General features: G+C 45.3%; 1 protein-coding gene and 1 pseudogene across 1 annotated transcript in view; both read right to left on the reverse strand.

Annotated features, from left to right (window-relative positions):
• The window catches only part of LOC136578536 (zinc finger protein 585A-like), a 241,101-nt gene extending 234,918 nt beyond the window's left edge, over window positions 1-6,183 (reverse strand). Inside the window, exon 1 of the mRNA XM_066578671.1 lies at window positions 6,103-6,183. The gene's annotated coding sequence lies outside the window, so the exon portion shown is untranslated. The remainder of the gene's footprint in view (window positions 1-6,102) is intronic.
• Window positions 6,184-18,722: 12,539 nt separating this feature from the next.
• On the reverse strand, window positions 18,723-22,085 carry LOC136578713 (zinc finger protein 84-like; annotated as a pseudogene).
• Window positions 22,086-22,545: the final 460 nt, after the last annotated feature.

Genomic DNA, 22,545 nt, shown 5'->3' on the forward strand with positions numbered 1-22,545 from the left:
GCATCCTGAATCTTCAACACACGAACATCCAAAAATTGGATGTCAGTTAACGAGTGCGTTAAAGTAAATTTTAATTCAGTGTACACCGCATTTATAGAGCTTTGAAACTGCAACAAGTCGTCAACGGAGCCCTCCCAGATTACAAACACATCATCTATAAAGCGCCACCACGCTTTAATAGATGTCCAAAATGTTGAGGTGTGTACAAAGTCCTCTTCAAAGGCTCGCATATATATGTTAGCATAACTGGGGGCTGCGTGTGACCCCATTGCAGTACCCTGCCGCTGCCGGTAGTACACCCCCCCAAAAACAAAATAGTTATTGGTGAGGATGTACTCCAGCAGCGACAGGGTAAAAGCCACACACCCACTAGAGACATCCGATCGCTCAAGATAGCGTCTCACGGCACTAATCCCTTTACAATGCTCGATGGACGTATACAACGCCACCACATCAAACGTCGCCAACACCATTGTGTCAGATACTTCAATAGTTTTTAACCTCTCAAGAAAATGACTTGTATCTCTGATGTAAGATTCGGCATCAAAAGCAAACTGACACAAAACTCTATCAAGAAATCTGGAGATGTTTGAAAAGATCGAATCGCAACCCGACACTATGGGGCGACCCGGAGGGCATTGGAGGTCCTTATGAATTTTAGGGAGGGTATATATTATGGGGACCCTTGGATGTTTAACCTCCAAAAATTCCGCTAGTGGCTGATCAATAATGCCATTCACAAGGGCCTCATTCAACATAATCTTTAAATCTTTCTGAAAGGCAAAAGTGGGGTTCCTATCAAGTTTCTCATACACTTGTATATCAGCCAGTTGACTCATTAGTTCCTGAGTATAGAACTCTGTGTTAAGAACAACTATTGCACCCCCTTTATCAGCTGACTGTATAGTAATTTTTTTGTCTTCAGATAAAGATTTAACAGCATCCCTCTCCCTTCTAGAGATATTGCTATCATACTTCCTCCTGCCAATGAAACTTCTAGATCTTAATTTCTGAATGTCTTCCTCAACCAAATTAACATATGTTTCCACAGCATGATTATTCGCAGGGGGATGAAAACAGCTCTTGCTGCGCAGTCCAACACCACCGAGAGAGAAACTCTCACGGGTGTTGGACTGCGCAGCAACCGCCGCACCACCCTGCATACCAGAAAAGTGCACCTTCAAATGCAAAGTTCTAAAAAACCTTTTCAGGTCCAAGTCAGTCTGGAACCAATCAACCCGATTCGTTGGACAAAATGTTAGGCCCTTACTGAGTACCTTATTCTCAACATCAGAGAGTTCTCTCGATGAGATGTTTACAACTAAGTTCTCCTGGGGGTCCTCGCAACTCTCTCCTCCATCTGCGGGGGCCTTCCATTCGACCTGGTCCACATGCCGGCTGCCAATCTTCCGCGACCTCCGGTGTTTACGTCCACCCCGTCTTCTCCTGAATTTGGGTTTTCTTTCCTCTTCCTCCGAGGTGGTCCACCAGTCGGCAAAAAAGATCCCTCTCTCTGGCCGTCATCATTAAGATCTTCAGCTGAACTAGAGCCCATTGATGAAAAACCAAAATCATTACGTGGACGAAATCTCCTCCTTTGTCTCTGCCTCCTATTTCCGGTCGACAATGAAACCGCAGCCTTTGGACCATGCCAGCTATAGACCTGGTTTTGATTATAGTCCTCTAAGTCTCGGAACCACTTCTTCCTCTTCGTGAGCTCCAAATCTTCTTTATATTTTTTCAACAAATCAGCTTTCTTTTTATAACGCATATCCCAATCCTGCGGGGGGACAGATTCTCTGAGTTGCCTTTCGGTCGTCACAGCCCTTTCATTACAGGCTGCCACCTCTTCTCGCAAAAATTAAATGTTCAGCAACATGATGTCCAGAGCAAACTTATTGCAAATCGCCTCAAACTTATTGCAAAAGGGAATGTTCCCTGGTAGTAAAGTGGGTTTAATATGTGTCCGCAACCCTCTGGGTATCCTACCAACTTTACAATAGTCCACCAGAGTCAGTAGGTGTAGCTCCAACGATATCGCTCGTTTAAATTCACCTTCCCATTTTCTCTGTAACATATCAATGGTTGGGGAACCCAGAAAAACACAGTTCGTTGTTGACGGAGCCAAAATTCTCTCCACATCTGCCGTCGTATAAAAAAAGGTGGATATATCTCTCACATTACGCTCTGGATTTGGATCCATCCCAGTTCTTCTATGTGGTGCACGCTTGGACTGGTTCAGCAAAGCAATATTGTAAGTATGTTTAGAGGGCCGAGGACCTCTTCCTAGAGCAGGAGCTTTGAAACCAGCTGCCTCACTCAGTCATAGCCAGTCATAGCCAGCCACACGCCAGGTTTGGAGATTTAATTACAAACCAGTGTTGGGGGTCTTCAACAGAGACCAGTGCTGATGTTGCCTGAGTCCAAATTCAAAGGAAAGTTATAGCGAGTACTCGGAGAACCATAAGAACCCACTACACACACAGCATAGTGAATCTAAATGAATTCTGCTTTATTGTGAACCTTGCCAATTCTTATACAAGAAGAAGGAGGCGTATCCAAATGTTGTCTGGTACAAAGATTAGTGTTACAAAGGTGAAACTACTTGTCGCTTACTGGTACAAAGGTGAAACTACTTAGGACTTATTGACATCTACCAAATAGTCTCAAAGCTCAAACAAACAAAAAATATTACCCAAGTCAGGAGATTGCTGGTGCACTAGACAATAGTTCTATAATAATTGTGTGTCTTCTCTGTTAACATAGCTTAATTTGTCTGTTGACTTATCTTAAAATCCTAGTTCCTGGCACTACAAAGCATAGGTTTTAGTCCTTATCTGGCGCCTTGTGTCTTAACACAATGTCCTTGGAGCAAGGTCCAGACTAAAAAGCAGCATCTAGGTTAATGTCTTCATTGTTCTATTTATCCTTATATTATGTCACTTAGAAACAAGATTAACCCTTAACACCAGCTACAAAAGATGAACCAGAAAGCAGCTCCTCTGCAGTCGCTCCCACGCAAGGACTGGCTGGAAATTACAACTGATGCACAGGAAAATGGAGAAAGTCCAGCGTTTGGGTAAAGGCTTTAAGTTTTTATTACATGTATGGTATGAACCGCCGACTTGACATTTTATTGCACTATTCGTTATTTATTTTAAGGCCGGCTGCACATGATGATCCGCAGCAAATACTGTTCAGGACATGCTATGCAAAATCACTTTTTCTGACACACTCGCGTAATCGAATTGCAATTTCTGTGAGAAAAAAAAAGATCTTAGCATGTTCTAGTTTTGTGCAAATTCCACACGGATGGCTTCCATTAAAGTCAATAGAAGCCGTCCGACCCACGGCCCATCTGCAATTGAAATAGCGGATAGGTTGTGGCTACCCGCATCATCACCTAGCGATGGTGTGAGAAAATCAAAGGTTTTAGAAAAAAATCTTACCTGGTGATTTAAGCAGCCGTTGATCCCCCTTTATGACCTCCTTGTACAGATCCTGGTGTCCTCCTATATACTCCCATTCCTCCATGGAGAAATAGACAGCCACATCCTGACACCTTATAGAAACCTGACAACACAATATCCAGTCATCACCCAGACCCCTCCTGTTACTGTATAATGTCCCCCATCCCCCGCAGCATCACCTTTCCCGTCAGCAGCTCCATCATCTTGTTGATGAGCTCTAGGATCTTCTGCTCATGTATCGGGGAGGGAGGTTCTGTGGTGGGGAAATGACTCCTGCTCCATCCTCCTGACTCCAGGAGATGGATGATGGGAGTCACACCGCCCCCTCATGTCTTCTTCACTATTGTGTAATCCTGTGTATGGAGAGATGCTGAGAAATATCATCATGTACACAATAATAAGTGACGTCACATCTCCCTTTCTAGAGGATTATAATCTGCCCCCCGTCCACCCAAACTGCCCTTATTACACTGCAAACTAGGAAATACCACTGCTACCCTCACATTGTGGAAGAACTCCATCACCGCATCCTGACATGTTACTCCAGAACGTTCTGGAGGCCCTAAAGCACCAATGTTTTGATCACTGATCAAGTAGAAAGACACTGCACCAATGTGGTTTAGCTGGTGACATGGGAATAATCTTGGAATAATTTGATCCCCTTATTGTGGTAGATTAAATTCGTTGATCAAAGTTCACGAGCCACCATGTGTGATTCTTCTAGGTTGAACCTTTGATCACAGATCACTTGAAATAAGTTTGACAATCTTAGATCAAAAAGTGTTGGTTTAAGCAAAATGCATTGCACCAAGTTCAACAGTTGAGCGCAGTTTAACTGAACTGGGTTGGTGCAACCCGCACTTAATGATATACTCCTCCTATCTTGTCTTTATGAACTAAAGAACATCTTCAGGAGGAATTTACAGCGGCCATGAAATCCAAGTTCAGTTCTATAGAAGATGGAATAGTCTGGAAGCTGCCGGCTGTCAGGATGATTCACATAGCAACCCATGTTCACTAATAAAAACCTTTACTGCCTGTAAAATTATTACACTCAGAAAAGGCATCCAGGCCCCTTTTTAAACTTTTAGTGAATTCATCATCACAACTTCCTCCAGTAGAGAGTTCCATAATCTCACTGCTCTTACAGTAAAGAACCCCATTTTCTGTCTAGAGACCTTCTATCCCCAAAGCACAGAAGATGCCTCCTTGTTATGGTTACAATTTAATATAAATGTCAAACTATTGGTAAAACGCCTCCCTCCAGACTACACTCTGGCCTCTGATCCTCTTGTTCCTGGTCCTCTCCTACAGACTACACTCCAGCCCCTGATCCTCTTGTTCCCAGCCCTCTCCTCCTCCCCTCCAGACTACACTCTGGCCTCTGATCCTCTTGTCCCTGGCCCTCTCCTCCTCCTCCTCTTCTCCAGACTACACCCTGATCCTCTTGTTCGTGGCCCTCTCCTCCTCCTCCTCTCCTCCAGACTACACTCTGATCCTCTTGTTCGTGGCCCTCTCCTCCTCCTCCTCTCCTCCAGACTACACTCTGATCCTCTTGTTCGTGGCCCTCTCCTCCTCCTCCTCTCCTCCAGACTACACTCTGATCCTCTTGTTCGTGGCCCTCTCCTCCTCCTCCTCTCCTCCAGACTACACTCTGATCCTCTTGTTCGTGGCCCTCTCCTCCTCCTCCTCTCCTCCAGACTACACTCTGATCCTCTTGTTCGTGGCCCTCTCCTCCTCCTCTCCTCCAGACTACACTCTGATCCTCTTGTTCGTGGCCCTCTCCTCCTCCTCTTCTCCAGACTACACTCTGATCCTCTTGTTCGTGGCCCTCTCCTCCTCCTCTCCTCCAGACTACACTCTGATCCCCTTGTTCCCATCCCTCTCCTCCTCCTCTCCTCCAGACTACACTCTGGCCTCTGATTCTCTTGTTCCCGGCTCTCTCCTCCTCATCTATTCCATTGGTTACATGATACATAACTGACCATATTGGTGACTGATTATGTTTTCTGCTGGTCATTTGGAAGCTCTTATACAGGACACTGGGCTCTTCCTATTACTCCCCATTATGGATTTCCCTTCCCGATGACTTGGTAAATACTACAATAAAGAGGATAGAAATGTAGAAGCGCTCACCTCTCCGGTCAGCAGGTAGAGGATCTCCAAGGTGAAGTCTAATATTCTTCTGGTGATCTCCTTCCTGTCCTCGGCCATCCTTGGTGGGTCATTCAGGAGAAGGAGCGGATTGGAGGAGAAGATGAGAAAACGGGATGAACTGGAGGTTGTAGAACTGCAGGAACCTTTATGAAGAAAGGAGCAGCTGTAAATCCTACAGGGACATCATTATATGTGATATACAGAACCTCACATGTGAGACGTCTTCCCCAAACCAAGTCCTGTCCCTCTTTTTTTCTACCTCAATTGGTATTTTTTCATGACAAAGATGATAACCCCATTCCTCATGCGTGATAAATGTGTCCCAATCTGCACCTCCTCTTATCGTACCCCAATACTGACCCCCAATCCAGGGAATGTGAGCGGCGGGGAGGAACCTCCACATGTAACATGTATGACCCCAGCAGACGGTATCACAGCGTCACTACAAGCACAGGAACACGTGATGGAAGCTTACCTTACAGCTGGGAGAATGGCTGATAACAGAGAGAACACCAGGGACTACCAGCAGGACCTGATCTGAAGCTGGAAGGACCTGGGATTATGTCATTATCATGTGATCAGTCATGTGAGTAGGAGGAGCTCAGCAGTAGAGAGGATAAGAGGCTGAAGAACCTGTGATGATGTCATCACCATGTGGTCAGTCATGTGAGTGGGAGGAGCTCAGCAGTGGAGAGGATAAGAAGAGGCTGAAGGACCTGTGATGATGTCATCACCATGTGGTCAGTCATGTGAGTGGGAGGAGCTCAGCAGTGGAGAGAATAAGAAGAGGCTGAAGGACCTGTGTTGATGTCATCACCATGTGGTCAGTCATGTGAGTGGGAGGAGCTCAGCAGTTCAAAGGCTAAACTGCAGTGTGAGGACCTGTGAAGATGTCATCAACAAATAATCAGTCACATGACTGGGTGGAGCTATATCTATATTACACTCAAGTTCGGCACTATGGAGCAATTCCAGCAACCTCATTGGTTCTGATTCATAATTCCAGCAACCCGATTGGTTGTTTGGCTTGTCTGATTCAACCCAATTGGTTGTTTGGGTTCCCTGATTCAACCTGATTGGTTGTTAGTGCTGAACTTGAGTGTAATATAGATATATGTGAGCAGAGCTTGGAGATAAGAAACATGGAACAATACCTCTGCAGCGCCACCTATTGGATGACAGCGTTTCTGCAAGTCAATATTGGACTCTTTTTAGACAGGCCTTATAACAGTGATTAGGAATTGAAAACCAAGCCAGAATCCACACACAGACAGCTGTTTTGGGGTGTTTGCCCCTCATCAGTGTGCAGAAGGATTCTGGCTTGGCTGGTGAGAGGTCTATAGATTTGGGTCAGGTAGGGGGGGATCTTTACTCCTTAGGCCGCCTGCACACGGGCGGAAATCCCGCGGTGGGATTTCCGCCACTAAAAGCCTGCATAGGAGTGCATTACAATACGCACTCCTGTGCAGATAGCCGCGAAATCTCGCGCGGCAAACAAACCACGGCATGTCCTATTTCTGTGCGGGGCTTGCAGAGCCCCGCACAGAAATGTCACTCACCCGGCCGCCGGCTCCGGTCTGCGCATGCGCCGGCTGCCCGGCAGCCGACACATAAAAGAGCCGTCAGCCGGCACATGAAAGAGCCGGGGCCGCCAGACGCGGATAAGTACGTGCTCCTCCCAGCAGGCGCTGGGGTCGGGTCCCGCGGCGAGAATCCTCGCCACCGTATCCGACCTGCTCGTCTGCAGGCGGCCTTAAGGAGAGCACCTAAAAGGTAAGTGAGGTGACTTATAAGGCCATGCAGGCTCCTCTGGGTAATATTCAAGTAAGGAAGATGGAACAATACCTCTGCAGCGCCACCTATTGGATGGCAGCAGGCGTGCAAGACAATGTCTGACCTTTTATACAGATCTTTTTAACAATGACTAGGAATTAAAAACCAAAAGCCAGAACCCATACACATCAGTGTGCAGCAGGGAGCGTGGAGCACACAGAAAGCAGGGCTGTAGTACCGGCGGTCACTGGCAGCTCTCCTCCCGCTCCTGGCTGCACACCGCCTCCCTCCAGTCCTGTTTCTATGTTTTTTACACTCGGAGCATGCTGGGAATACAAAGATAAAATACACCCTATTAGTGGTGGTTGAAGGTCCCAAAAGTGTTGTATAAAGCATCATACACAACACCGTATGGTAGCAATACAAACTACAGCTCACCCTGCAAGCCTCACACAGCGCCATCAGCCAAAACCACTGGTAATAGAAATATGTGGGTAGTGGCATATGACCGGCTCACGTATGTCTACTACTATTTGTGGACTCATCTCTACTATCTCAGATGACATTGTAATTTGCTGTCAACTGTGAGCAGAACAACACAGCTGGGTGTGTAATTAATAACACGCTGGGCTCTGCAAACATCTCCTGGAGGCCCTTTTACATGCAAACAAACATAATACAATGCTAATGGCCATTATACATTATGCAAACAGATTGCAAAATCTTTCAAGCTTTCAGTTGTTTGAAAGATTATTTTTGCATGTAAATGAGCCTTAAATCATAAAAGATATAACTTCCCTCAAAGCCCCCATCCAACCTGACAGAGCCTGAGAGCATAGGCAGAAAAGAATAGCAAAATATACTCCAAATTAAGCATATTAAACATATATATCTATATAAAGATTTCCAACTGGTAATTGGCAGTGTTTAGCAATCATTAGTCAGTTAAGCCTACATAAGGCTGAATGCCCATGGCCGGGTTGGATTCCGACCGCAAAATCCGACCCTTTTCCCCCGCCCTTGACCCCCGCATACCTGTCTTGAAGTCTTCTTTCTGCTCTGCGGATGTGCACAGTGCAGAGAGTTGTGCTGGCGATGACGCAGATCCGCTGTGACTCGCCGCGGGACGGACGGCTTCCATTGACTGCAATGGAAGCTGTCCGTGTGAGGCCTGCACTAGAAAAGGACATGCTGCAGTTTTTTCCCTGCAAGCAGAAAATCACAATTGATTTCCACTTGTGGGCATGGAAAAGTCCTTTCCATAGCAGGTCTATGGGCAGTATTTGCTGTAGGATCCAGAGGTGCATGCCCTCTCCCAATCCGCAGTGCAAATATGGCTGTGGGTATTGGGCCTAAAGGATATAGATTTTATATGTATGTAAAGTAGATTAATTTTAAATATTTAAGGATTTACATGGTTAAATTCATATGTATATAAAATGTTATATGGAGAAGCAGTGTCTGCAGGGGGATGGGGGTCGACGACGACACAGAGGCAGACTCAGCCCATGCATAGCTTTATTGAGCCCACTGGGATCCAGAAGGAAAACCTGTACTGGAGTTTTATCTCACCCAAGCTAAGCATTTGGGTGAAATTTACACTCCCTAGAGTACTTTTCCTTGCCCATGTCTACATACCCCCTCATCTCTTCTCCAGACCGGAGGACTGTGCACCCTGGATAGCACATCAGGATTACCTCACCTCCAGCTGGCTGATTCTTCTGCTTCCTGTAACATTATGTACATTCACTGGCAGTCTCCTTCCTGCCCGGCAATGTATGCTATGTCACTAGTTCACAGCCTTGTGGGGAGTGCCGAGATATTGCAGAGACTGCGCATGCCCACTGTCTCTGCAATAGCTCAGCATTCCTTGCGAGCCAGTGAACAGCACATCACAGGGATGTCACCTTCACTGACCTACAGGAAAAAGAGTGCGAGGAATACACATTTCATAACAAGGAGAAGAGGATCCGGACAGCTTGTGGTGAGGTGACCCGGAGGACTGGAGAAGATCAGCGAAGAGAAGATGCAGTAAGGATTCTGCCTGGGGAGGAATAGGTGAGTATAGAATTATTTTTTTTTTATGACAAAAACCCTGTAATTTTTTTAGGCAGGTGACAACTTCCAACCTAAATATATTATTGGATGTACTTCACCATTTATCGATTGTGATAACACTGCACCCAAACCTGTGTCAGAAGATTCTGTCTGCACTATAAACACCTTGGTGAAGTCAGGGATGATTAGTACTGGCTGTTGGCATAAAGTAGACTTCAGGTTCTGAAAAGCCTTCTCTGCCTCTATGGTCCACATCACCATCACTGACTTCTGACCTTTAGTCAAGTCAGTCAATGATGCAACTGCCAAGACAAAATTTGGCACAAACCTGCGATAGTACTCTGTGCAATCCGAATGGCATGTTTTTGTATTAAAACAAATCATCTGTCGTGGCAAATGTGGTTTTCTCTTTGGCTCTATCAGTAAAAGGTATTTGCCCATGCCCTTTTGTAAGATCAAGAGTGGTAATGTGTCTGGCGTTACCTAACCTCTCAATTAGCTCATCCACCCTCGACATGGGGTAACCATAGCACTTGGAGACTTTGTTTAGTTTTATGAAGTAATTACAGAGTCTCTGAATGCCATTTGGTTTGGGAATCAAAACAATGGGCTTAACCACCCACTCTTTGACTCCTCAATTCCTCCTAGCTCAAGCATGTGCTCCTCATGTTGCGCAGAGTGTAAGCTCTCGCTCACAACCTGAAGGTTGCAAGTTCAATCCCCGCGTGGATCAGGTAGCTGGCTCACGGTCAACTCAGCCTTCCATGCTTCTGAGGTCGGTAAAATGAGTACCCAACTTGGTGGGGGGTAATAAATAATAAATTTTAAAAATTACCTGAAAGCGCTGCAGAATAAGTTGGTGCCATACAATTAACAAGATTTATTTTTATTTTTTGACTTCAGCATAAATTGCTTCTCTACATGCTTACTGTATCCTGTACGGTTTTAGGTTTACCTTAATCCCAGGCTTAGTTATTATGTCATGCTTTATTACATGGGTGCCACCCGGCCGGTCAAAAAACTGCCTATTATTTTTCTGCAGAAACTCTTTGGCCTTTTGTTGGCGCACTGAAAAGGAGTCTTCTGTTCTAACTGTGGGAATATTTGCTGCACTTTTATCTCCCTAACACCCAAGGCGCCCAACAATTCCTTATACTTCCAGGGCTTAATTAAATTAGCATGGTAGATCTGGTAAGACTCTGTTTCCCATGTCTCTTTGGCCATGTCCAGCAGCCCCCTTGGATGACTGCCATAGACCACTCAAAGGGAGAAAATCCAGAAGATGCTTGTGGTACTTCTCTAACAAAGTACATCAGGTACAGTTACAGATGGTCCCAGTCACGACCTGCTTTGGCTATGACTAGAGATGAGCGAGCACCAAAATGCTCGGGTGCTCGTTACTCGAGTCGAACTTTCAGTGATGCTCGAGAGTTCGTTTCGAGTAACGAACCCCATTGAAGTCAATGGGCGACCCGAGCATTTTTGTATATCGCCGATGCTCGCTAAGGTTTTCATTTGTGAAAATCTGCAAAACACAAGAAAGTGATGGAAACGACACAGAAACGAATAGGGCAGGCGAGGAGCTACATTTTGGGCTGCATCTCAAGTTCCCAGGTCCCACTATTAAGCCACAATAGCGGCAAGAGTGAGACCCCCCCCCACACTGTCAGCGTAAAGATCGTTCTCCTCTGCCACAGCTGTAACAGCTGTGGCAGAGAAGATCGATGTTAGCCCATTGAATTCAATGGAGCCGGCAATATAGCCGGCTCTATTGAAAGCAATGGGCTGCCGGCGTACGCGGGATGAATTGTCGGGAAGGGCTTAAATATATAAGCCCTTCCCTACAATTCATCCAGAAATGTGTAAAAATAAAAAATATATATATACTTACCTGGTCCCGGCAGAACGATGTTAGCCCATTGAATTCAATGGAGCCGGCAATACAGCCGACTCCATTGAAAGCAATGGGCTGCCGGCGATCGCGGGATGAATTGTGGGGAAGGGGTTAAATATATAAGCCCTTCCCTGCAATTCATCCAGAAATGTGTAAAAATAAAAAATATATATATATACTTACCTGGTCCCTGCAGACGGAGTTCAGCGCCGCAGGCTGCAGTTCTCCTGAACTGCTCTGAACAGCTGTGAGTAGTATTCAGCAGCCGGGGATTTAAAATCCCCGCCTGCTGAATGAGATGCCTCTGATTGGTCACAGCTTGACCAATCAGAGGCATCCCTCACTCACACCCATTCATGAATTCATGAATGGGTGTGAGTGAGGGATGCCTCTGATTGGTCAGGCTGTGACCAATCAGCGGCATCTCATTCAGCAGGCGGGGATTTTAAATCCCCGGCTGCTGAATACTACTCACAGCTGTTTAGAGCAGTTCAGGAGAACTGCAGCCTGCCGCGCTGAACTCCGTCTGCCGGGACCAGGTAAGTATATATATATTTTTTATTTTTACACATTTCTGGATGAATTGCAGGGAAGGGCTTATGTATTTAACCCCTTCCCGACAATTCATCCCGCGATCGCCGGCAGCCCATTGCTTTCAATGGAGTCGGCTGTATTGCCGGCTCCATTGAATTCAATGGGCTAACATCGTTCTGCCGGGACCAGGTGAGTATATATATATTTTTTATTTTTACACATTTCTAGATGAATTGCAGGGAAGGGCTTATATATTTAAGCTCTTCCCAACAATTCATCCCGCGTACGCCGGCACCCCATTGCTTTCAATAGAGCCGGCTGTATTGCCGGCTCCATTGAATTCAATGGTCAGTGCTCGTTTAATCGAGACGAGTACCGCGTGGTGCTCGTCTCGAGTAACGAGCATCTCGAGCACCCTAATACTCGAACGAGCATCAAGCTCGGACGAGTATGCTCGCTCATCTCTAGCTATGACCCCTGTTAACATTTGCTTTAAGCCTCATTCAGACGAGCGTGTATGCTTGTGTCTATTTGAACCATTGGTTTCCCTATGCTATGTTCACATGTCTATGTTTTCCAGGTGTGCAAATGCGTGCACCTGCAAAAGATAGGACATGCGTGCACCACATCTATATTCCCCGCGAGGAATCCCCACATCACTGAACACTTTGACAGCTGTGGCAAAGGATTGTGATGTTCTCCTATTCATTTCAATTTGGCCGGCGCTGCCGGTGGCCCCATTAGAAGCTATAGGATGCAGGCAAGCATTGCAGTGATTTTCTGGGAAGGGCTTGAAATATAAGCCCTTCCCTGAAATTCATCCCTAGGTGGTGTAAAAAAATATATACTCACCTCTCCGCCACTGTGGGGCTCAGGCGCGTCTAGCTGCTTGGTCTTCCTGAACTGCTCTGAATCTTTTTCAGCAGGCAGGGATTTAAAATTCCCGCCTGCTGAAAGGGCTGTGTCTAATTGGCTGAGTGCTCAGCCAGTCAGAAACAGCACTCAGCAGGCAAGGATTTTAAATCCATGCCTGCTGAAAGAATTTCACTGCAGTGTCGGGGACCCAAGCGGCTACACATGGCTGAGCCACGACAGCGGCGAAGAGGTGAGTATATATTTTTTTTACACCACCTAGGGATGAATTTCAGGGAAGGGCTTATATTTCAAGCCCTTCCCTGAAAATCACTGCAGGGGTTGCTGGCGGCCCATTGCTTTCAATGGGGCCACCAGCAGCAGAGGCAGCCCATTGAAAGCAATGGTGGATGGAGCTTAGTTCACCCATGTTTCGGAACATCAGTGGATGCACGGTAATGTGCGCATGCATACATGCTCGTGTGAATGAGGCCTTATTTTGTTAAATCTTTCCACTAATCCATCTATCTGAGGGTAGTACACTGTGGTGCTTACATGCTTGATTCTAAAAAAAGTGGCATGGTCCTTTCATTATCTTGGACATAAATGGTGTCCCCTTGTCAGTAAAGATTTCTTTAGGAATCCTTGTTCTGGAAAACATAAGGGACAACTCCCATGCAATACTTTTGGTGGTAGTATTTTTTTAAAGGAACAGCTTCAAGTTGTTATGTAGCATAATCTAGCACCACCAAGATATACTGCTGTCCTCTTGCTGATTTGACTATGGGCCCACTAGATCCATCCCAATCCTTTCAAATGGCACTGTTAGAGCTAGGAGACCCAGGCATCATCCTATCTCCTGATTCCATTTTTTCCAGCATTCTCGGTTTTGCATGAACCAGAGGAGGGTAGACAATTTTTTCTGGAGAGTGATGCATCCTCAGCTGCATCAGGGAAGAAAAGAACATGCAGGTTTTTCTCAAAATGCTTCTCCTCTGCAGAATGGAATTACTCCTTCTGGGATTGGGAGTTTTTTCCCATTAAAATGGCTCTGAAATTCTGGTGATATTTATGAATGACATCCCTGAATGGCTGTGATTGGCTCATCGAGCGCCGGCTTTGATTGGCTGCTGGCATTCGATTAGCCAATCACAGTGCTCGCTTTGCTGGAGGTGGGGTATTCAAAGCTGTGTAACCAGCAGAAGCTCAGCTGCGAGATGAGGAGGACGAAGTTTACCGCAGCGCCGCCGTCGGAGACCAGGGGGAGGCATTGGGACGCTGCGGACCAGGCGAGTATGAGCCCCACCGCCCCCAGCCAAAAATATGACACTGTGCCCTTTTTTGGGCAAAAATTAATATAAGACAGTGTCTTACTTTTGGGGAACAGTAGTTGGGGGCCCTGTTACAGACTTTGCATTGGGGCCGAGAAACTTCAAGTTACACCTCTGTGTATGGGTAATACTGGGTCCTTCATTCTGTTTTCAATAATTGAATCTTGATTGCAGAAGCAGAGGCTTTAATCCTGCACTGTGCTTCTGCTATCAGTCTTCAGAAACTGTAGGGCAAGTGTAAGAAGAGCTGAAGCTCATAATTGAGGCTTGCAACAACGGCCAAAAGCAGTAAAAAGGATTTTGGGGATATGTCAAAAGCAAAATAAAAGTCCAAGATGCTATTGGATGCTTACAAGATGAAAATGGTGAATTGGTTAGGAATCATGTTGAGAAGGCCGAACTTTTCAATTCCTATTTTGTATCTGTTTTCTCTCAGAAAGTGGATGTAACATCAGCTGTTTTTCTCTGTGCTATTGGGGGAATAAAAGAATGCAGGCCATCTATAAGCAGAGAGATGGTGTGGGAACACATAGCTAACCTAAATGAATTCAAGTCTCAAGGTCCAGATGAATTACATCCTAGGATACTAAAGGAAGCATTAGAGGTAATTGCTGACCCCCTCACCATAATCTTTGAAAATTCTTGGAGAACAGGAGAAGTCCCAGAAGATTGGAAAATATTGTTCCCATCTTCAAAAAAGGGAAGAAGGTGGATCCAGGAAACTACAGGCCTGTGAGCCTGACTTCTATAGGGGGAAAGATCTTTGAACAAATTATTAAACAGCATGTATGCAAGTACTTGGATAAAAATTGAGTAATTAACCAGAGCCAGAATGGGTTTTTAACAAGCAAGTCATGCTAGACGAATCTAATTTCCCTCTATGACAGAATCATGGACTGGGTTGATCAGGGAAATGTGGTGAATATAGTATATCTTGACTTTAGTAAAGCATTTGACAAAGTATCTCATACCATGCTTATTGAAAAAAATGACCAAATACGGGATTGACAAGGCAACTGTTAGGTGGATTCACAACTGGCTCAGTGATCATACTCAAAGAGTGGTCATAAATAGCTGCACATCCAAGGGAAAGAATGTATCAAGTGGGGTACCACAAGGCTCTGTCCTAGGCCCAGTGTTGTTCAATATTTTTTATAAATCATCTGGAGGAGGGAATTGATGGGAAACTGATCAAATTTGCTGACGACACAAAGCTAGGAGGGATAGCTAACACTAGGGAAGAGAGATTATTCAAAAAGATCTAGAAAAGCTTACACAGTGGGCAGCGACTAACAGAATGGTATTTAACAAGGAGAAATGCAAAGTCCTACATCTGGGCAAGAAAAATGAAGAAAGCACATACAGAATGGGAGGAATTGGGCTAAGCAGCAGCACATGTGAAAAAGGATTGGGTATAATAATAGATCATAGACTGAACATGAGTCAACAATGTGATGCAGCAGCCAAAAAGGCAAACACAATTCTGGGATGTATTAAGAGAAGAATAGAGTCTAGTTCCCCTCTACTCTCCCTTAGGCCGCTTTCACAAGGCCAAGAAAAATCACTCGAGATTTGTGCGATGTGAGACGCACAAGTCTTGCACGAATATGAACTCCCTTCTTATGAATCAGGTCATATACATGAATGGTTTTTTTTCCAGCATTGCACTACGGTGCAGGAAAATATATTTTGGCAAGTCCTAGCTTTGGGCAATGTATTCAATAGGACTGGCAAAAACAATGGGAAATACTACTTGCCAATCCTCCAATAAGGCTGTCAGACACGCCGGAGGATTGCTGCTCTCCCTGATGTGATGTGTGGCGTTTTTGAACTCCATTAAATGGTGGGAGAACCGCAAACCTCCAGGTCAGGTGCAACAATCCAGGGAGTATACCATCACTGAAGAGTTGTCCCACAACTGTAGAAGTATCCCTTCAGAGCCAGGGGAGCACAGCATCTGCTGCAGGAGATGAAAGGATGATTCCAGGCTTACCAGGGCTTCTAGTGGAGACTTACACTAAAGCAAGTAACCTTTCATGGTATAGAGTTTTGGGAGTGTGGCCCTGCAGTCTGCCACCTTTAAAGATCTGAAAGGATCCTTGAAAGAGCAGAGACAGCCAAGCAACAGCTACCTCCTCCAACCTGTCTTATGGACAGAAAACAGGAACTAAGCAGGTAAAGGGTATGCCTGCCTATAAAAAGATCTGGAAGGTCCTGTTTCCTGTCCAGATGGGATACAGTCGCTTACTGGTACTGTCATGGGCATAAGGGAAAAGTATAATAGAAAGATTGCACGGCTTTCATGTTTCGGTCACAGTTGTGCTTATAAATACTGATGCAGAAAATTTTGCAAAATAAGCAAGTGTGAATGGGGCCATATAAGAGTCATGAACAGTATAGTTTCTCCTTTGGAAGAGCACCTAGAAAACGTGAGGAGACTTATAAGGTCTTCCATGCTCTACTGGGAAATATGCAAAATGGGAAAATGGAACAATGCCTCTACATCACCACCTATTGGAAGGCAACATTCATGCACGTCAATATTAGACACTTCTACAAGCCTGATAAGAATGGCTGGGAATCATAAGGACTGTAGAGGCATTGTTCTATCTTACATTTGCATATTTCCCAGAGGAGCATGGATGACCATATAAGTCTCCTCACACCTTCTAGGTGCTCTACCTAAGGAGAAAAGATACCCTTCCCCACCCACATCTGTAGGCCTCTCACTAGCCAAACCAGAAACCTACTGCACACTGATGAGGGGCAATCATCGCGAAAGAGCAATCTGTACATGGTGCTCTGACAGTGACTTGTAGTAATGCTACCTTTCAATAGGTGGCAATGAAGAGACATTGTTCCATCTTCCCATTTGGGGCCTGATCATAAATGCCTGTCAAAGAGGCAGCACCAGGTATTCAAGCCACAGACGGAAATTGGCAGATAGGTGTTTTTTGTCTATTTAACATATTATTGCAAATTAGTTTGTTTTGCTCTACTCCATCACATTTATCTTTATACTATATGATCAAAGAACAAATATTTAATATGTCCACATAGACCATCCTTATTTTTTTTAATCACGCTGGATTCTCCTGCAGTGTGGGTGGAGTTATGAAGACGACCATTAGCAGTGAGGTTCATTGTGATGGCGAATAGAAAAGCAGACCCAAAAGAGAAATTGCGCACACTCATATCAGAATTGAGCATCAATATTTATTATATAAACAGCACAAAAACAGATGGACACAAGAAAAAAAAACCAAAAAAAAAAAAAACCAGACAAGAGCGCCTGAACCGAAACAATAACCAGGTTCAATGATGCGGTCATACACCACAGACAATACTGCACACATGATGGAAATAGCACAAAGCAATAAATACAATTCTAGACCCATATTACATGAAAAACTTAGTACCAAACTGATGTTGGTGATACAAAGTTAAGGGCATACCTCAGAGCCATAACAAAGCCTATACAGTTACTCCCCGACTTGCGAACAGGTTTCCGTTCCAGGAACCTGTTCGCAAGTCGATTTGTTCGCAAGTCGAACAAATGCCTGTATGGAGCGGGATTGCAGGTGGATCCCGCTCCATACAACGTCGGGTGCCGGCTGTTCTTACAGCGGGCACCTGGCGACAGCAGTTCCGACGAGCCGCGCCGCTCTGACAGCGGTATTTAAAGTGTTAACAGTTCTGACGAGCGGCGCGACTCGTCGGAACTGCTGTCGCCGGATGCCCGCTTTAAGAAACAGCCTGCACCCGACGTTCAGGGGGCCCGTACAGCGTCCCACGATGAGGGGCGCCTGTCCGGTCAGATCGCGGTTGCTAGGTAGCCGGGGACCTCCTGAAAGGCCTCAGGCCTGCCTATGCAGAGTGCCCATCAAGCGCACGGCTTGATAGGCGCTCTGCATAGACAGCCCTAGGGCCTTTCAGAAGGCCCCCCGACTGCCTAGCAACCGCGATCTGACCGGACAGGCGTCTATCAGGCTTGATAGAAGCCTCTCCGGTCCCTGCACAGCATGATGTAATGCCATAGCATGACATCATACTGTGCAGGACAGATAGTTCGTATCTAGCGAAATTCGTAAGTCGAATGTTTGCAAGTCGGGGACTATCTGTACTGGCCAGCAGAGATTGCACTGTCTGAAATATAGAACCATAAAGATGGCAGAGGCTAGAGAAGGGCCAATAGTCATAATATGAAAAAAAAAACAAAAAAAACTAAAAATACTCATCCATAGTAGGCTGCACAGGGACTCAAACCTCACAAGTATCACTACCACACGGGTAGCTTCATCAGGTTCTATTACTCAGACCTGCATTCATGCTTTTATACCATACCAAAAGTACAGAATAGATCTCACCTGCTCAGGTGCAAAAATGCTCACCTCAGCACAACAAATTTGCGCATGGCGAAGTTGAATTGCGTGCTTATATGAACACAGTACTGTACTTTTCGTGCATGCAGGGCCAGTTCATACATACACAATACACCCTTTCTATGTTACACACTGTTTCACGTATTAGAACACCTCTCATAGACTTCTATGGTGGCTTTTGCTGTGCAATATACAGATGAAGCATGTTCTATTATTTTCTGAGCACACAAAACACACTCGTGTGAGCGAATCCATTACCATAAAATGGGTTCTATTCTGTGTTTAGTGCGTATATATTTGTGAAGAAGCCCCAAGAGCAGAAATACGGCTTCTACCCTGTGTGAATTCTCTGATGTATAGCAAGATTTGTTTTACGTGCAAAGCATTTACCACATTCTGCACATGGAAATGGCTTCTCTCCTCTGTGAATTCGCTCATGTGAAACCAGATTTGATTTTAAATTAAAGCATTTCCCACATTCAGAACAGGAATATGGCTTCTCTCCTGTGTGAATTATCTCATGCCTATCAAGATATGATTTTGCTGTAAACCATTTCCCACACTCTGCACATGTAAATGGCTTCTCCCCTGTGTGACTTATCTGATGTGTGGCAAAATTTGACTTTGTTCTAAAACATTTCCCACATTCTGAACATGCAAATGGCTTCTCCCCTGTGTGAATTCTCTCATGTGAAACAAGACTTGATTTTGAACTAAAGCATTTCCCACATTCAGAACATTCAAATGGCTTCTCTCCTGTGTGAATTCGTTCATGCCTATCAAGGTATGACTTTGCTGTAAACCATTTCCCACACTCTGCACATGTAAATGGCTTCTTCCCTGTGTGACTTATCTGATGTGTTGCAAATTTTGACTTCGTTCTAAAATATTTCCCACATTCTGAACATGCAAATGGATTCTCTCCTGTGTGAATTCGTTTATGCATAATAAGACATGAATTCCTCCTAAAGCATTTCCCACACTCCAAGCACGAATATGGCTTTTCCCCTGTGTGACTTCTCGCATGTCTAATAAGATGTGATTTAAAAGCAAAATATTTCCCACATTCTGAACATGAATATGGTTTAGCTCCTGTGTGAGTTCTCTCTTCTACAACAAGATTTGATTCCTTATTAAAACATTTTCCAGATTTATCACATTGAACCCTTTTCCCCCCTTCCTGACCCGCACTTGTGGTAACAATCTGTGATTGGTCAGTAGAAGGTTCCTCGTGATTAGGGGGATTATACGATAGATCTGTACTGTGAAGTCCTGGATATACAGTAAGGGTAAGGAGGTTTTCTCCTGAAGATTGCTGCGGAATGTCTTCATCTTCTACTTTATAACTTACTGATAACATGAAGTTTCCCTCAGGGTTCCTACTGGGATTTTCTGCAGGGATTTAAAATGCATGTCATGATTTTTTTTTTCAAATCACAAATTTATAACTTTCCTATTAGGGTACGTTCACATGCAAGGATTTGCTGCAGATTTGAATGGACTGACCCCTTCCTGCAGCTCTGCTTCTTCTAACTGGTTGCTGTGTTTAAACACAAGTCCACAAGGGACCTGCCACACAGCCGGAGGTAGCCCGCATGTCGCAGCCAAATCTGCAGGTCTAACTGCGGACGTTGATGCAATATTGCAAACAGGTTTTAAGTCGCTTTCAATTCTACATGAAAACCGTTGGTAGCCTGCAGATTTTGCCATGCAATGTACCATGGCTTGTGAGTCGCGCGGCCTATTTCCAGCCCGTGTGAAAAGACCTTTACAGACTCACCATGAAGTGAGTACATGGAGAGGCAATATAGATTAGGACAAGAGCAGAATGATTAGAAGGTGCAAATGAAAAACCTCCAGTAAGGAAAAATATAAAATTTGGAGATAACCACCACATGTGTAACAAGGAACGACTGTATTTACACTGGTTTTAGCCGCGAAAAAAAAAAAAAAAAAAACGCCCCAAAATTGTGACCATTTGAAGCTTTGGAGGCCAATGAATTCATTCAGATGAACGATTTTTGGGCAGGTTAAAAAAAAAAAAAAAAAAATTGCACCTGGAAAATTAGCACATACGCTTTGGTTTTTGCCCACCAATTTTATGCGCAGCATGAAAAGATAAGTCTTGCCCTATCCTTGGCCAAGGTACGCAGTCCCATAGACTTCAATGGAAACTGGAAAAAAAAAAGGGAGGTGTAGGGAGTTACCCGGCGTACAACGCTGGGAAAAGAAGAAAGCTTGACCGAATTAAGCATTATTGGTCTTTTCGAACATACAGTGGTCATTGGTTTTCATCACTTCTGCATATTATTTTGCTGATATGTAGCAGTGGCCCGTGTGAATGACTGAAAATACGTGAATAAAGATCAGGAATCGATCGCGACAATTATTAATTCATGCGATAATATGATGCGTACGTATAAACGTATACGGTCGTATGAAGGAGGCCTGGGGGTGCTTTTAGAAGAGACTATTCTCTTTTGAATGAGCAAGTGACGTCATCACTAGCTCGTTCAGCCTGTTTAGATAAGCAGACACATCGTTACCTCGGTCAAACAAGAAGCGTTCAGTCTTTCACATTTGCTGTATAATTGAATAAGAAGGACTGAATGAGCGCTGGTTAAACCGAGCAATAAGTGAATGAGCCAATAAAGATTTTAATGCCTGCAGAAAATGAATAAGCAAAAAGCGAATGATACTCATTCGGTCTAATCACAGCCAACTATGAACAATAATCATTCAGTTTCACTCTTGAACACTTGGGTTTTGAATGATAATTGTTTAGTCTAAAAGCAGCTTTAGGCTTCTTTCCCACGAGCGCATATCAGCCGACCGTATTCACGGCTGGCCGCTATACTCTGTCATCTGATGCATTGGATTCCAATCTATCAGATCACATGGCGCTATTCCTGAGACGTACAAGCGCCCGGCCTGGGCAATATAGCGCCGGGCATTTTTACATCGGGCCCAAAAGACAGTCCTGGAACTATCTTCTGGACCAGAATACATCGGCCGCTGCATGGGCTCCTATGCAGGCTCACAATTCTTCTCCTCCCCTCTGGCTCTCTGCAATAGGAGGGGGCGGAGCCAAGCACCAGCCTGCCCTGCCTCCCATTGCTGGCTGTGGACAAGGGGCGGAGCTTAGCTCCCACCCTCTCCTCACCCCTTGTCCATAGCCATCAGTTGGAGGAGGTGGAACGGCACTGAGCTCCGCCCCCATCCCCTACAATTGCAAAGAACGAATGGGAAGGAGAAGAGAGGTGAGCCTGCGATGGGGAGGGAGGGAAAAGAGGTGACGGCATGGTAGTCTCAGCGCATATGCGTCGGGACCCATGCCATCTGACTGGGCGCACAAACATTTGATTTGTGTGCCCGTTCACCAATTTTATCTCTCCCAACATAGCGTATATCCGGCTGGCTGATATACGCTCGTGGGAGAGAAGCCTTAGTAAGAGGAAGCCTTGGGGGGAGGTCACGGTAAAGGCTCCAAAACAGCTGCTAGTGCCAACCTGTACCCACAGTAATGGGCAGCAACACAAACATACGGGTATAGCTGTCTGTGCTTACCATGTGATGTAAGCGGCCGGTGATCCTCCATCATGACGTCCTCGTACAGATCCTTGTGTCTTTCCATATACTCCCACTCCTCCATGGAGAAATAGACAGCCACATCCTGACACCTTATAGGAACCTGACAACACAATATCCAGTCATCACCCAGACCCCTCCTGTTACTGTATAATGTCCCCCATCCCCCGCAGCATCACCTCTCCTGTCAGCAGCTCCATCATCTTGTTGGTGAGCTCTAGGATCTTCTGCTCATGTATCGGAGAGGGAGGCTCTGTGATGGGGAAATGACTCCTGCCCCATCCTCCTGACTCCTGGAGATGGATGATGGGAGTCACACCGTCCCCCGATGTCTTCTTCACTATTGTGTAATCCTGTGTATGGAGAGACACTGAGAAATATCATCATGTACACCATTATAAGTGACGTCACATCCCCCTTTCTGGAGGATTACAATCTGCCCCCCACCTCCGCACCCCTTCGTCCACCCAAACTGCAAACTAGGAAATACCACTGCTAACCCCACA

Source organism: Eleutherodactylus coqui, chromosome 9 (assembly GCF_035609145.1).
Source record: "Eleutherodactylus coqui strain aEleCoq1 chromosome 9, aEleCoq1.hap1, whole genome shotgun sequence".
Lineage (NCBI taxonomy): Eukaryota > Metazoa > Chordata > Amphibia > Anura > Eleutherodactylidae > Eleutherodactylus > Eleutherodactylus coqui.